This window comes from Hypomesus transpacificus, chromosome 19, assembly GCF_021917145.1.
Source record: "Hypomesus transpacificus isolate Combined female chromosome 19, fHypTra1, whole genome shotgun sequence".
In the NCBI taxonomy this organism is placed as follows: Eukaryota; Metazoa; Chordata; class Actinopteri; order Osmeriformes; family Osmeridae; genus Hypomesus; species Hypomesus transpacificus.
In genome coordinates, this window is record NC_061078.1 from 15411145 (window position 1) to 15428478 (window position 17334).

General features: G+C 41.5%; 1 protein-coding gene and 1 long non-coding RNA gene across 4 annotated transcripts in view; one reads left to right on the forward strand and one right to left on the reverse strand.

Moving 5' to 3' along the window:
• The window catches only part of dagla (diacylglycerol lipase, alpha), a 69410-nt gene extending 56884 nt beyond the window's left edge, over positions 1 to 12526 (reverse strand). The window contains exons 1-2 of one of the 3 annotated variants that reach the window (XM_047041366.1): positions 12274 to 12526; positions 11714 to 11872 (exon numbers count right to left, since the gene is read on the reverse strand). The gene's annotated coding sequence lies outside the window, so the exon portion shown is untranslated. Of the gene's footprint in view, positions 1 to 11713; positions 11873 to 11980 lie in introns of all 3 variants that reach the window. The other 2 variants (XM_047041365.1, XM_047041367.1) reach the window with 2 other exon arrangements.
• On the forward strand, positions 12453 to 17036 carry LOC124481456. The gene is made up of 3 exons (XR_006957647.1): positions 12453 to 12494; positions 13693 to 13815; positions 14632 to 17036. It is a non-coding gene; the product is annotated as an uncharacterized LOC124481456 (long non-coding RNA).
• Positions 17037 to 17334: the final 298 nt, after the last annotated feature.

The window sequence follows — 17334 nt, forward strand, 5'->3', positions numbered from 1 at the left end:
TGCATAGCGTTGTTCAGTTGGAGAGAGTGACCACGATGCATAAGCCACAGGACACCATTCACCGTCCACCATCTGGAGAATAACGCCTCCCAAGCCATACGAAGATGCATCGGCTGATACTTTAGTGTCTCTGTTTGGGTCATACATGGCGAGCACTGGAGGAGAAACAAGTGCTTCCTTCAGCTCCTTAAACGCCATTACCTGGTCTGTGTCCCACACCCAGTAGTTCTTTTTCGATAGGAGATCACAGAGTGCTTTGTCCTTTTCAGCCAGCTGAGGAATGAATTTTCCCAGCTGGTTACCCATGCCGAGAAAGCTCCTCATCTCTGTCACATTTGTGGGCTCCGTCTTCTCTGTGATAGCCTCCGTCTTCTTCGGATCAGGCCGGATGCCTGTGACTGAGATGATGTGGCCCAAAAAGGCCATCTCGCCCTTGGAGAGTTCACACTTTTCCACATTTAGGGTGATGCCTGCTTTCTCCACTCTTTGCAGCACAGCCTGGAGTCGAGTGTCATGCTCGTCTTGGTCCCGCCCCCACACTAGTAAGTCATCGATGTGGCAGACCACACCCTCCAACCCCTCTATGACTTCCGCCATCATGCACTGAAAGTGTTTGGGTGCAGAGTTGATGCCGAAGGGAAGGCAATTAAAGTGGAACCGCCCAAAGAGTGTTATGAATGTGGTGTACATGGCTGACTCTTTAGCTAAGGGGATCTGCAAGAACCCCATGTTAGCATCCAATTTACTGAACACTTTTGCTCCGGCAAGCATTCCGAGGGACTGATCCCACAGACGGCAGAATATACTTATCCCGGCACACAAACTCATTCAAGCCGGTATAGTCCACACACAGTCTCAGGCGTGGACTGTTTTTCTTTGGTACGACCACCATACCGGCACACCAGTCTGTTGGCTCCTCCACACGGCTGATGACGCCCAGCTCTTCCATTCGCTGGATCTCTTCCTTGACTTTCCCCACCAGCGACAGGGGAATTATCCTAGGGGTTTTCAGTGAGAAAGGCACAGCGTTTGGTTTAAGTTTGATGTGATATGCCCGTTTCACCTCACCTAGCCCACTGCACAGTCTAGGGTATGTCGACTTGAGAGTGTCCAAATCCACGCTGTCAACACGACGTTTGAGCAGGCCAAGGGCTGTAATGGCTGGAAATCAAAGCAAGGGCGTGCTCAGATTTTTGACCACATAAACTTTCTGCTTGGTCTGCTTGTTTCCACTCCTCAGCTGAAGTCTGGCGAACCCTGACACATCCAGCGGAAACAGTCGCGGACCAAGCAAGGGTCTTTCTACCTTCGGGAGAACAGACTGCTGTGTATCGGAAAATATGCTGTTTATATCAGTCTGTGACACAGCAGTGACATCTGCTCCGGTGTCGAGTTTGAACCTGATTGTGGTGTTCCTTATTCTTATGTTAGTGGTCCATGGAGCTTTGTCGGACGTCACAGAACCCAGGAAGAAACTTTCATCCTCCTCCTCCGTCTCAATACCGTCCACGTTTTCACCTGCACGATAGACACGCTGAAAATGACCTTTTTCCCCACATGAATGACACTTTGCATCGTTGGCAGGGCACTCATGTCTAGGATGAGGTGGGCCACCACATTTGTAGCACTGGGAGCTGTGTGGATGTCTACTCTGGCTGCTGAAGTGTGGCTTTGCTCCATCACTTTTATATTTGTTGAATTTGTGCATCTCTCTTCGCCTTCTGCCTTCAAACACTCTGTCCACAGAGGCAGCATCCATCTGCACTACACTACTGGCATCACTCCTCAGTGTGTTTTGTTGCTTTTTTGTCTCCTCTGATTGTCTCGCCATGTTAATGGATTTTCCAGGTTTAAACCATTTGCATACTTTCATTTGCCTCCTGTTTGCGCATGTTAAAACGCGCAGGCTCATATACAATGAAGAAAGACTCAAATCCATCCCTCACTTTTGCGTAACATTCCTGCCTTGAACAGGCTGTGTAAAGGGGGCTACTGTTGGCTGCAGGGACACAATCAGGGAAAGCAGGTTTAAAAAAAAGTGACACATGATGCTATTTTACTTGTGGTTGTGTCTCTGCTATAGACAAATTATTTGTTTGTAAACATTTGGGATGCGCGCGCAATGTGGTTGCAGAAAACCGGGAAAGGATAGCATTTAAAACGGCATAAGTGAGAATGTCACCCGGTAGATCGCATAGTCGGGCGACAGCCATGTCTTCACGTCATGTCACAAAGTTCATAATTTTACAGTTTTACAGTCAATTCTACATCTAAAAAGTCGAGCAGGGCAGCTTTCAGGAGATATGGGAATTCTGCTTTTTGCCAGCTGGTCCGATTATGTTTGTGATTTGTTTAAAACTGGCAATCTGAGTGAGACTGCGTCCCCGTTTTGACGTTAGCATCAGTCAGACTCGGGTCGCTCACTGGCAGTGGGCACAATGTTGTATTTCACTCCATTCTACACTAGAGGACTTATAGATACGAGCTTGCTAGCTAGCATCTCGGATTTCTTTAACCAAACCTGTTTCATTCATCATTTGCCTGAGAAAGCGACCTCCGTTAGCCAGGCTAGTTTTGCCCGAGCCAGCTTAGTTTTGCCCGTTCACTCCATTCTACCCCAAAAACGTCAGGGAGGACTGCCTGTTGTAGATACGAACCTGCTGAAGATAGCCAGCATCTCGGATTTCTTTAACCGAGCCTGTTTCATTCGTCATTTGCCTGACAAAGCGACCTTTGTTAACCAGGCTAGTTTTGCCCGATCACTTGATCAGGCTATTTAAAGGTATCGAGGTCAAGTGACTTTTGTGCATAGACAAATGAAACGTAAATGTACTTGTCCAAAGGACAAGTGCCTCAAAAAGTTAATGTCAAGCCCTGCAATCCAGTGGCCAGAGATATATGATGACCTGACCAACACTCCAAGTTTAATAGAACCGGGAGAAGTTCGTCTTTTGCAACAGACATGCGCAGTTGAGTTTGCTTGACAGTCGTGTGACGTAGGGTGATAATTGGTCTATTGACTGCCCCGCCCACTTTTTCCATCTTTTTGCATTTCCGTTGTATTGGCACTTCCGGTTTACCAGGGATATCATTCAATTCAATGGAGAACTGCCGCTGCTGCTAAAATATTACATAATTAGGTTGATTTGTGCCAGATGTGCCATGTTTGTGTGCTAAAACAAGTCAACAATACACCCTTTCACTGGATGGCTTGAAAACAACTTTTACGTGTTTATATAATTTGTTTGCCGGTCAGATCGCTGCCCGGTGCTCTGCTGTGCTGCGATAAGCAGGCGTTAGAGTACATTATTAGCCACAAACATAAGATGTTCTAACGATTTCACTGCAGGGCATATGCATTTGCTATACCTTGTTTGAAAGCTTAGGTCCCCTAGAATTTAGTCGTGTGGTTAATTTTACAGTCAGTACATTTGAGATTCCCCCGCAAAACCGACCAGCTAACATTGTTAGCAGTAGAATGTTAGCTTCTTATTTATCTACTTAGGTATGCTATTAGCCATGAACTGCAAATGTACTAATAAATAGTAACAACTTTTTCATCGAGGGTCTTTGGTACAAGCTTTATGCAACGTGTTAAAACTTACACGATATAGGGTGTGTAATAGTAATGTCGTATCTTATGGCAATTAGAAAGAAGCATCTATCAAATAATTTGATTGCTGCGTTGTTTCAAAAGATTTACATTACATTTAGATGCACTGCAGCAGTTGTTTTGCTTACAGCCATGCCCATACATTTGGTTATAATCTTGTATCTACTAATATCATAAATTGAGAACACTAAAACATACTACAATATAGCTAGTTTCTCTTATTACACACTTTATGTTGCAAGTGATAGGAGCAGACAAAAGGAAACTTTTGTGTGTTTTTTTTTTATTCAGCGCCTTCAGCCAGGGACGCAGATCCTCAACTTTGGCTGGAGGTCGGTGCAAACTAAATGTTGCACCGACTGGATGTTCTTTCCATGGTCAAAACAATGATAATACAGGGTCTGATTCCGTTTTCTCCAGCTGTTATGGCAGCCACGAACTGCACAGTTGAGGCTGGGCATCTCTATTAGCCTTAAATTTGTACCAGAGCCTGTTTAAGACATTCTCTTTTAGTACCGTTATAAAGCGAAAAGTATATAAACCAGAAATGAGAATACGCAGATGGTAGCCCATCGCGACTCCCGGAATAAGGTCAATAAACTGCAGCCACAACATTTTGACCACTGACAGGCAGGGCCGGACTTACCATTGGGCTCGACTGAGTTACAGCCCATGGGCCCCGTCCTATAGGGGGCCCCGCCCGTTTACGTGCAGCGGAGGACTGAGCTATTAGCCAGAAAGCTAAGTTGAATGGCAAATGGATGTGAGATGATCGCATCAAAGTTGACATTCTCCAAACAGTAATTAAAATTTGACAGTATGTTTAACATCAAGACTAGCCAGCTATCTAGCCATGTCATTGTCCCTCAATAATTTAGAACGGTTAACAGTTTTGCTGGAACTACTTGGCTGATCAGAATCGAGTATTCACCCAGACCATGGTATAATTCAGAATAATTAAACATTTTAAATAGACTTCAGCAATGAACATAAATTATGTTATTTTGTTTAGTTGTTTGTTCAGAATTGTGATCTCTATTTTATTCTTAATTTATCCAGAATTGTGCAGCTCTAAATACATATAGCTTGTGTATCAATTTGTTTTATTCAAAGTCATGTAGGCCTATAGTTGGTAGGGCCCGAAAATTGACCCAAGCCCCGGGGCCCCCACCGCCCCTGCTGACAGGTGAAGTGAATAACACTGATTTTCTTGATATTTTGGCACTTGTCAGTGGGTGGGATATATTCATGAAAGCAGGGCATGAAAGCGAACACTTTGTCCTCAGAAATATGTTACAATCTGGAAAAATAGGGAAGCATAAGGATTTGAGCCACTCTGACAAGGTCCAAATCGTGATAGCTAGAGGACTGGGTCAGAGCATCTATAACTGCCAATGTTGTGGGGTGTTTTTAGTCTGCAGTGGTCAGTACCTATTAAAAGTGGTCAATGGAAGTAAAAGGGGTGAGCGCGGCCAAGTCTCATTGATTCACGTAGGGAGCGAAGGCTGGCCCGTGTGGGCCAATCTAACAGACAAGCTATTGTAGATCAAATTGCTGAAAAAGTTTATGCTGGTTCAGATAAAAATGTGTCAGAACACACTGACACCTGTTGTGTGTGGGGCTCAGTAGCCATAGACCAGTGCCCATTACAGGGGGTACACTGACGAAAGCGCCTACAATGGGCATGGGAGTATCAGAATTGGATTATCCCTGTAGCGCCATTTGTATCATATTTGATACATGAGTTTCAGAGACCTCTACGTCATTATCATGGGCAATACTTTCCCCCAAAAAACTGTTGCATACGATCCTAGATATGTGTTCTGCCAATTGGTAGATTTTCAATGCACTACGGGCAGTATCAGGCATATCATTAACGAATATCATCCACGTCTTACTAAACCTAGTCACACGAAAGTGAACGAGGTAAACAAATCCTTTCTGTTTCCTCTTCTGAGCCTTTACAGGTCACGTGAAAAAGGATCCAAAGACCCGTACCCGAAGACCAAGGCGTCTCCGGCTGCTGACTGTCTCTCTCACGAAGTGGTTTAAACGTGTGATATTGTTTTACATTTTGAAGCATTAGCTTTGAGTGCTCAATGTTTCTTTTCTCAGATTTTTTCTGCGCCACCCTTTTTCTCCTTTTCGCTTCCTCTCCATTACTTTGGAGAAGAAACAAACACGTAATAAACTTTCTAAACTCTGTAGGCTATTGTTTTACCCGGACTCACTTGACTCACCACCGCTCCAACCATAGACATTATAAAGAGTAGACGCCGCATCGACCGCTACTGGCGCTGACGAACCGTGGGGCTGCCATCTTGGAACGGGCAACCGCTCCACTTGCTGTCAGCGCATTTAATTAATCATACCGAATTGAATACCGAACTGATTTTCACGCGGTTTGCTTTGCTGCAAAGGTCATACATGTAGCAATAATACAGGACATGGTTATTCTTTTCACAAAATACAACAAATAGTATGGTAATGTTAAATCTTACTTGTGAAAAGTAATCCTCGAGCCCTGTTTGCGATTGTCCGCCGATTTGAGCAGGAATATGCTGCACAGTGCTGGCATCTTGTTTATTCTGATGCTACGCTACTAGGAATTTGCCCTGTCCAAGATGCCGGCCGCATTTCACGCGCCCAGCAGCCAATGCGGCATCCATGAATGGCTCCAACTCTGAACATGGAAGACGGGGATGTATTGACCAATCACGGTCTGTAAAACGTATGCACAAATGCACTGTTCAACTTTTCACCAAGCTCACTCCAGTAAAACGGTTGTATAGTATTTAATAAAATATTTATTAATATATATATATATCAAATCTAATGTATTGACCAAATAATGTATTGACCAATCACGGTCTGTAAAACGTATGCACAAATGCACTGTTCAACTTTTCACCAAGCTCACTCCAGTAAAACGGTTGTATAGTATTTAATAAAATATTTATTAATATATATATATATATATATCAAATCTAATGTATTGACCAAATAATGTATTGACCAATCACGGTCTGTAAAACGTATGCACAAATGCACTGTTCAAATATATATATATATACACACACAATTATTAAATATAATTTTTTGCATTATGCCGCGGCCGTTACTTTGACCGGCCATTCGCGAAATCTCCCGACTCTCCCGACGGCCAGTCCAACCCTGCCTACCGGGCACTCAGGGTAACCAGTTGTGTACTGCTGGCCTGGCTAGCTAGCTAGCACAGGGAAAAGTTACGTTATGTTTGGAATTTAAAAGAACAAAAACCCCACAGAAGCACCAACATCGGCGACCCTGCGCCATGCCTACATTTTTGGTTAACAAATGCATCAAACAGTAGGCTACTTGGTACACAGCCACACAGCTGATTAATTTGTCCTCCATCTTGAAACTGTAAAGCTAGAAATGTTTACCTTGACCAACGGCTGCTACGATATAAGAAAACAATCTGATTGGCCATGGCTCATGAAAATTGCTCCACATTCAGGCTACAAAAAGTTGAGAATATCTCAACTCGAATCGCTTCCATCCAGACCCTCACCCCTCACTCCTTGGCTTGAGGCAAAGGCACCGGTGGATGTTGGTGGTATTGCATTTCCGATTAGCTACCTGGCTCGTCCAGTTGATTTTGCAAGTGTCGTCGAAAGACAAACTGCTGCAACCTATTTCTTGTTATTTGCTTGGCGAAATTGCTAGCCAAAATTTCTAGCCATTGCTTGCCATCATACATTTCATACAATTATACACCACATTCCTTGTTTCAGTTTAACCTAATTCCCACATTTCCTCCTTTAAGTTTGATATTGTTTCGTTAGATCGTTTGTTCATTCATTCAAACTATGCTAATGTCATAGGGGTGAACTAGCCAAATAAATTTAAACATTTTACTATGTAGGCCGAAAATGAGCTTCCCCTCTTTGAAAGACCAGCAGCCACCACTGGTCATTAGTGAGCTTAAAATAATACCAACTACCTAGCTAACTGGCTGGCTATCTCGCTAGCTAATAATGTCATGTAACACTATTTACTACCTTGCATCATGGGAATTGACCAGCCAATGAGCCACGCTATCTTCATTTGTTCATGTTGTTATTTCGTTCTTCAGTCAGTTTGACAGTATAACCTTCAAATGCATAATGCAACCCCTCTGCCTGCTTCTTTCTCAAGTAGCGTTTTCGTTTTTTCCACTAATACTCCAATTGATAATTATTAGTATAAGAGTATAGGGCTTTAAAATGTTTTGGCAGTAATCAAGGTTACAGCTTCAGTCCAAAAAAAGATTCAATGTGCAATGCAAAATAGATTTTCCTCGAAGATGAATAATTAGAATAGCCTATACAAGATGGATCAAAAACATTTAACCTGTAATGTACTTAAAAGGATTTTGACTGTTTTTGCTGTATAATAATAGGAAACGAACATCCTGCTCTAGAAGAAATGTATACCATTTCTGTTTCTAATCATACTTCTTAAAAGTATATCAAACGTGAACAAAAAGTGTACTATCCATATTTTAGTATACTTATAGTATACTTTCATATATTTCTTTTTTGTAAGGTCTTTTTTGGTCGATGCTCTGCCTCTGGGGCCGGGTTGGCAGTAGCTAGGAGATCACTGTGTCAAATTTCAATTTTTATCAATTGGAAGAAGAAATAAAGTTGCAAAAGTTTTTTTTGTTTTTAATAGTAGATACATTAAATGCGCTAAATACTCCGCTGAGTCGAAAGTGGTGGGGCAAGGCCCTACCACTTTGAAAAGTAGTGAGGCAAATGCATGCTCGCCACACGTGTGCCGGCGGCTCTGGTGGAACGCTCTTTCCGAGCTCTCCGTGAGCCCTCGGAGAGCCCCGGAGAGCTCGACGTGCACCTCCTGAATTTCCTAACTATCCGTCCAAATTTCGGATAGTTACGGATGTGATTGGTCCGCTAACGACATCATTATCATTACGCCACCTACTCTTCCGACTGTGAATTGTTTTCAGCACCCACAGCCTAGAACCATAAACGAAAAAAAGTCCATCACAGTGGTTCTTAAACCTGTCCTCAGGGACCCCCTGTCCTGCATGTTTAAGATGTTTCCTTGCTCAACACACCTGATTCAAATGCATGTTCGTTACCAGGCTTCTACAAAGTTAGATAAGGACCTATTTATTTGAGGACAGGTTTGAGAACCACTGGTCTATCGTATATGTCCATATCCGTATCTGTCCGCCCACCCATCCGTAAACGGAGTCGGAGTAGCATATAAAGCCCTTAATTCATCCTCACAAAAGCATTTAGCCAATTCCCAGCAGAAAGACCATGTACCCCAGTCTTTAAACACAATTTACCCTTTTTGACACATGACTCTGGTTCATTCACACTTCTTTGCAAAAGTCTAAACACACCTGTCACTTTAAGACACAATTGTCACCATTATGTCATTTAAAAAACTCTGCCTTTGATAAGTTAACTCAAACCAGCACAATTCAAACACCCTTAACAACCAATTATCCATGTGTAAGCATTAACAAACAAAAATACTCAACAATCAATCAGGGGTTTGGAATTAATACAAAGGTAAGCTCATCTGTACTTGAAATCATGGATTCAAATATCAGAGGAAGAATTGTCAGAATGAGAGGAGGTGGACAAGGGAGAGGAAGAGGCAGAGGAAGAGTAAGAAGAACAACAATCTCAAATTAGATCCATGCCACACTCTGACTCTCCAAGCCATGGAAGAAGCTTGTGGGACATTGCTGTGGAGTCTTGTCAGGGATGGCTCAGGCATTCAAGGGCATTTTTCCCTGCCGTTTAGCTAGAGAAAACATTGCCTGTGATGTTGAGGAAAATCTCTGGCCTGACCCTGGTCAGAGACAGGATGCTGACCCAGAATGAACAGTACTGTAGCGTACTCAAGCCCTGTTACCCAGGTGAAAACACTTTGTTTATTTCCTTGGTTTTTTTGCCTTTGTTCCACATATTACAATTATGAATTTGTGTTGTTGACTAAGAGTACAACTATTTGTACACTGTGACCACTACAGTACACAAGAGCTCAAAATGCAATTGCTGTATAGTGTAAATAGAAAATAAAATGCCTGTAAGAAGGAGAATTGCAGTATTTGTTAGAAGTTTTATGATTTACATCATGTCAAACTCATGAGGTGGAACATATCTAAAATTAATGGACACGTTATAGTCAATGGTTCATGAAAACCTTTTTATAATAGTGTTTTCAATTCCTCCCAGCAGTGTGTAAAGGGTATTCAGAGGGTTTAATTTATTTGAGGGCTTTGTGTGTATTTTGTATGCAAAGTTTGGTCTCTACGACAAATAATATGGTTTTGATTACAGTGTTTGATTTTGGGTCAAAAGTCAAGGGTTTGGCCAAACTGTGTAAGTATGAAGATGTGTGTTTAGAGTTTGGAAAAAACACAGTCCACATTCAAGAAATGTGTCTTAGTAATTGAGAAAAACTGTAACCTAACTCAACATATCCAAAACTATCTCCTCCAATATTTTTTGTTCTATTCTCAAACCTGGCTCATTCTACTATCATAGAAGAAGAAGAATATAATTTTTTTTGCTAAGTTTGAAACTAATCCAAAATGGGTAAACCAGCACCCCATTTATTTGCTTACATCAAGAAAAGTTTCCTGGAACTGTGGTCGCGGGTACGAACAGGGCACGAGCACAAAAGGGAACATTAGACGATCGCTGATTTAACTGAGCTGATTTAGTATGGAGCTATATCAGGGCCAAATGTTTTGTTAATTTGAAAATAAATATATATATATATATTAGTTGAAAAACTAAAGCTTGAAATTGAAATTTTTTGTTTTGGTCTAAAACTTGAAAAATAAAACCATGTATTCAAACTAAAAATAAGTGGACCAATTTTTATTTCAGTTTGAATAACATTTAGATTAAAATCTGGAATTATTTTGAATAAATTATGAATCTTGATTTTTCACTCTTATATCTGTTTTATTTTATGTTTCATCTGCACATTCAAACAGAAAAAGGGAACAACGTGGACACTGGTTGGGTTATCCCAGAGGTCCGCTCTGTGTAGGCTGCACTGCTGAAATGGAGAAATTGCTCTCCATTGGCCTTGCTTAAAGCAGAAAATTGTATATCTTGGCCAGACCCGTACACAGAGCCGTAAGGGAAGAGAAATGCTGTAGGTATGGTTGTAAACATGGCATGTAAGCCTTCATGAATGAATCCTGGATGTGAAGGCCTACATGCTCACAGCTAGGGGAAGGACCACACAGACAAAGAGGAAGGTTCTGGGGCTCTCTCGGTGACCAGGACTGACTGAACAGTAATTTCCTTCTGTTGGACATATTAGGCCTTCAGAAACACAACCTTAGCATTGTTCTCTTCTATGGCCTCTCACTCTCTCCCCTCCCTTTCACACAAACTCTTTCACAACAGGAAGATGTTTTGTAGTAATGTATAATATCTTACCCAAACTGCGAATGCATGGGTGCATGTAAGCACTAACATGACCTTTAGTACTGTAACCAGAGATCATCTTTGACCTGTCCTGGAAGGACTAGTGTAGGGTCATACCTTTTCAAACACACACCTGGGACACTTGACATGACTCTCCGCACAAAGCTATATGGATCATTTATGGTCTAACAATTTGGGGGCTTGTACTTGGTCTGATTTGGCAAGAACAATATCTTCTATTCCATTTGAACTGGATATCTAAATAAAAACCTAATTGTCTTCCATCTTATCAACCGGATTTGGTTAAAAAAAAAAGTGACCCAAAGCATTGAGCAGAACTCAATTTATGAGAGTAACAGGTTACTCCACTGTCTTGGAATCCTGCTGATGTTCATGATGTAGATTACACCCGACATGTTCTCTTATCCTCTTATATCTTCCCCTTGCAGTGGTCAAAGGGGACAGGTCCAAGAAGTTCAGTGAGTATGTTTGCGGAGCATACAGGAACATATTAGAGTTTAGAATTTGCTACACTTCCAGACAACTGTGGGTGCATGGCATAAACAGATTCATGCTGTCAAATGGCACACTCTACTTTAACACCATTACAGATTAATTGATTTTTGCCAAACGCTAAACTACTCACCTGTGTTGTTACGATGCCGTGTCAAGAACCACTGCATCGGTTCCGATTGCTTTCCCATCCTACGGTTGTCCACCTCTATTTCACCCCAACTCCAACAGTGGTCGAGGTTCTATCGGGATGAAACCGTCCAATCCACCGCGGTGAAAATAATGCCGTAGCCTGTAGATCACACGTATCCCAATGAATCGATCAATGAGTCCAGACGCCGAACATCAAATTACAGGTTAAACAGGAATCCAATGATACAATAAAATACAGCGCCTGTACCGTCAAACAGCGCACACGGTCACGATCGCTTTTAGTGGAGCAGTTCGGTATCCTTCTATAAATTGCAACACGTCCTTGATTTCTGTAATTCGTAATCTCCACTCCACTGAGTGTGCCGGGGAGTGCGCCCATGCAATCTTTCATACGGTCAGTCAGCCTACAACCCGGCGGTAGGCACACATTTGAATGCAGTGTCTAACATTGCTGACAACCGACTGGACTCCTCCCGAACCTAATCGGTGCAGCCACAGCGGCGACGGCCTGTCCTGATAAATCTGTTGTTATAAACTCACCCCCCTCTGGACTGAATTTTCTCCCCGAAAAGATACGTCGTTACTATTCCCATTGCCTATTCCACTCCTGCGGATCAAAACCCAATTCGCCACAGTGCCATTTGCGTAGAGAATTTACGTCACCTACAACTCTACGATAAAACGGGTTGGATTTACGTTTTTCACGCAAGCCTGGCCGTTTTTTGAACACTGTGGATACCGTCGGAAATTCACGACAGCTGGTAAATGCGCGACTGGTGGTTTGTGAATATCGAGGAATCTCCGAGCCGGAGAGATTGGGCGTGGAACCGCGTCATTTCCTGATTTTTATACACTTTAATTAGATAGGTGTGCCCTAAGCGACGCTATTATTACCTAAACATATTTAAAAGGTAACCCGCACTCTGTTAAACGCACAACCAGGACATAAGCATATAATGCATAGGCCTTTATTATAGTTACATGACAACATCTGCAAACCTTGGATGAGGAGGGTTCATCCTGCTGGCGCCATTCATCCTAAATTGCCTAAAATAGGCTTGGCATATTTACCAGTGAATGTCTCCAACTTTCATAGCAGCCATACAACAATTCTTTGAATTAATTAGACTTTCTGCTTCATCAATTTAATTAGTTAAAATGTACCTATATCTGCTGTGTCAATTTTTTACTATTGTGTTTAGTGCACATATACCACTACTTGATTGACAATACTGTATAGAGAAGCTATTCTGCTGCTCTTTCCAAGCAACTCATGCTAACGCTTGTGTTGCAATTAGCAGATGGAATTATCCTCTTATGACAATTACTCCATTACTACTGCTCTGAGGGAAGGTTTTATTTCAGGTTCCACTGTATTGCTAAAGAGTTGGATGAGAAGTATGTTGAGTAGTTAAAATATGCCACAGGAAAGAGAAGGACATTCTGTCTGATTAAAACCATATAATTTCCAATGAAGCTCTGCTCTTGGCCTCAGAGTATATTGGTAACACAGATAATTTATTCACTGACCAATTTAGGCCATGAGAATACACTAGTGCTAAAAAGAGAAATAAAGAACTCATATACACGTCAACAAATTCAACACTCAGCAGTTACATAAATCATCAAGTATTTCAAAGTTTTCAACAATGACTCCACACGCATCCATGCACATCGATGCACATCAGTATCCTAGAAGAATTAAGGCTCACAAAATAAATCAATTATGCTTTCAATTTAATTCTAAACATTCACGTAATAAAATTTCACATTTAATAATATTAAGAGCATCAAAAATGTATTTAAGCTTTGGACAAAAAGATTCACTAAGAAGTTGACAGACAACACACTCCCATTGGAAACTTTAAATCCCCCCTCTGTATCCATACCAGATGGTACATCCCATTCCCTCTGCTCCTCTCTCTCCTCCCCTTTTTTACTGTGCCCTTCATCTCTCAGGTCTCATTTGCTTGTCCTAAGGACATTTGCTTGTCCTGCAGACTCCCTCCCGGTAGCAACCTCTCATCTCCATCCACCTTGTAATCTCGGCAGTACTACTGAGGAGCCTAACAGATCTGCTGGGTAGGTCTTCAGCTTCTCATACTCTTACCAGAATCCCTTAATGTCATGTTTTGGTCTTTAGTTTATTTTCTTTTTTTATGGCCTATTTACAGCTTGCATCCTCTTATGTGGCAGCTGCATACCAAATCCTTTGATTCAGTCCCACCCAATCTCTGTCTCTCTCTCATTCTCTCTCTCTCTTTAATTTCACTCTTTTTTTCTCATCCGGTGTTTTTTGTGTCTTTGTAGGGTAGTGCCCACCATGGTGCTGTTATCCTTATTCCTCCCCTCCTCCATCTTGTCCTCTGATTATAGGACGTACTGTATGACTCATAGAAAAATAGATGTATACTCATGTCCAGAACAAATTGTGTTTCATTTGAACCCTTCTGTCATAATGCAGGAGATATGCATTTCACTTCTGTATGCATCTATCGTCTAGGTTCTTTTGTAACTGCTGCTGTTGCGTAGCCTGTACCTACATCCCCCATTTCCTCCTTCTGTTACAAAACTAGCAGATTTTCCCATGAGGAAGTTGAACACTGGAAGCTTCCAACTGGAGTTTATTTATTTCACATATGTCATTCTGAACAGCAAACAAACATGGATAAGCAGTGGGCATCTTTCATCCATCAAGGTCACATGTGAGCCCTTGCTGACCTGAAGCAGCCATTCCATCCTGTCATTGTGCTGTGAAGAGATTGTGTTAACGCTTCCAGTGTATAGTCACTGTCACATGTCGATGTAATAACACAAGAGAGACCCATTAGGGCAGATAACTGGTCTGTGTATGTGATTTTAATTTGGGTGTTTATCTGTGTCTCTGTTTTATGTCAGTCCACCAGTAAAACAACAGTGAACTCCTGAGAGAGATTCATCCACTGCTTGACCTCGTCGTATGGAAACCAAGGCCAAGAGCGGGGCACCCGTGCCCAAGGGTGTCCCTAGAGCAGAGAAGAAGGAGCCTGTTGCCCCCCGTAAGGCAGACCCTGCCCCAGATGCCCCAGCTGCCCCAGCTTCCCCAGAGGTCGAGAACCCCCTTCCTCCCCCCCAGGATGGAGCAGCAGAGCAGGAGGCGGCGCCAGAGGGTGGCCAAGGGGAGGTGGCTGCCAGCACAGACTCTCTAGAATCCCTGAAACCCTTTTTGATTGGTGGAGCCATCATTGCTGCCGGGGCCATCCTGCTTGGAGTGCTTCTATTGGCACGGAGAAATTAGAACCAGCCCTTTGTCTTCATATGCTATTGGTCAATGGGTTAGCTGGTCACTTACTGATGTGTGTAATAATAGACTATTAAGGCTGTTTGGTAGAGATGGGGAATGGGGCTTTCAGTCTGACTTTGCTTGTAGTGAATATACCCATATCAGTGATGTTTTAAATTAAACATTTTGGTCCCTGATGGCTAGATAATGCCAGTATACTGCATGAATTTGCTCCACCCATGTGATTGCACCATCTTACTCACACTGGTGCACAGACTTCAGAAATCAATAGAAGTCAATCATATAGTAGATGCACACTCAGCAATACTGAGCTCATTTACCACTGCCTTTCAGTACATCAATTGGCTTTACCTATTTAATCGGATTTGCACATCAAAAGAGAAACACATTCTTAATCTCTGTATGTTTTTGCACAAGACATTTGATTTGGTCCAATTTCGAATAGCAGTCCCTTCTCTCTGACATTTCACACTAAACACTTGCAAGTAATAACAGTTCAACCAAGGATGTTGAATTTTTCAATATTCAGTTTGTTCAATGGTTTTTATGCTACATACATTTCTGTCTGGATCGCTCTGCTCAAATTAAATCAAATTACCATTGTCTCCTTATCAACCCTGTCGGATAGTGGAGTGTAATAAGTAAGACAGTAATCTATGGTTGTTAGTGTTGACCATTTCTCAGTCAAATATCAGTTTAACCTTAATTTTCTGTCTGATAACAGTTAAAGAATGTCTGAAAGGCTATCTGATTCAGGCCATCCCTATGTCAGATGCTGGATTACTGAGAGGAGCACAAACAAAGACATTTAGAAACTCAACCTATTGCCAAACATGTGCTGTGTTTTAGTGAAGCAGAGGCACACTGTGACCAGATGTCATCAATATGAAAAGCTTGGTACTCACAACGTCACCACACATACTATACAGTAAACAACATGTACAGTAGACAGGTTTGGTAGATTAGAGACACACTCTCCAGTCTCCAGAGAGTCAAAGGTAACCAGGGACTTCATCCTTATGGAATATGGAAACATCCCCAATTGGAGTCATAGTTAATTCTATAGTTTGTGTTAAGAATAAAGGGTGCATGTTATAACAATATATTGTTATATTGTATAATTATTATAATGTTATGAAATAATATAATGTTGGAATTTATTTTCAAACTATTGTAAATTAATTGTAATGTATGTACAAATTATTCCCCAAGAGATTATATAGGTGGAATTCAAAAAGCTAAATCTGTTCTTCACCATTGACATATCACAAGTTTTGAGGGTTATGTATGATATTGGTGTGTTATTGAATTTGACAGTAGACCAATATTATTCTTATAGTTTATATCTTTGTCAATCTACTAATCCCAGGAGCAGCATTTTAAAATTACATCACAATGACTATCGATGGACCTAATTCTCTCATCAATCTAAAGTAAATTGCAAACCAACACAGTTGGTACAAGCTAAAGTTATGCTAGAGGATTATCACAACACAACCTTATAGCTTTTGTATCTCTTGCGTTATGTCAAGTATTACATTTGAACACATAAGTAGTCCAAACATCCTGCATGAATACTAGCCTTTAGTTTAATATGATGTAGTAATCACCCAAACAAAGCAACAGGCGTGTGTTACGCCAAATAACCTTCACATTTTACTGTATAACATACAGAATTAAACAAAAAAATCTCTTATTTTATTTTCCTTTGTTTCAAGAGCGTATAAATGCAATAATTCCGGTAGGACTCTTTATTTCAGCACGTTTGGTAAATCTGTAGCAATTAAATTGATCAGCAGGATCAACAAGGGTGATGATGACGAGGGTGGTGATAATGGACATGGAATATGATGATGATGATGATGATGATGATGTAGCCTATTCTTGATATTCTCTGTTCCATGCCACACCTTCCATTTTACACACTCTCTCCCTGGCCCCCCAAAGCTCATAATGATAACCCAAAAAGGAAATGGTTCCCTTGTAACTACAGCTGACCTGTAATAAAGACAATGAACCAGTCAGCATACATATGTGTGTCTTGTTCTGTCCACCAGTAGAATAAGGGTTGGACACTATTATACAAACATCTTTAAATACATAATTTCTTCGTCTTTCTTCTGAGTAGTCACTGATTTCATATGACTAGAATTGTAACAGTTGAGCTGAAGAGCACATTCCTTGAAATTTGAATTTTAGGTCGACGTTTGAGAAAGAAGAGAGCAAGGCAGGCCAATTTACTGGCCAAGAGGACAGAAAATCTATTAGAGATAGTAGGTTGATTTACCAAACCATACTTTTGGTTGATTTATCATTAA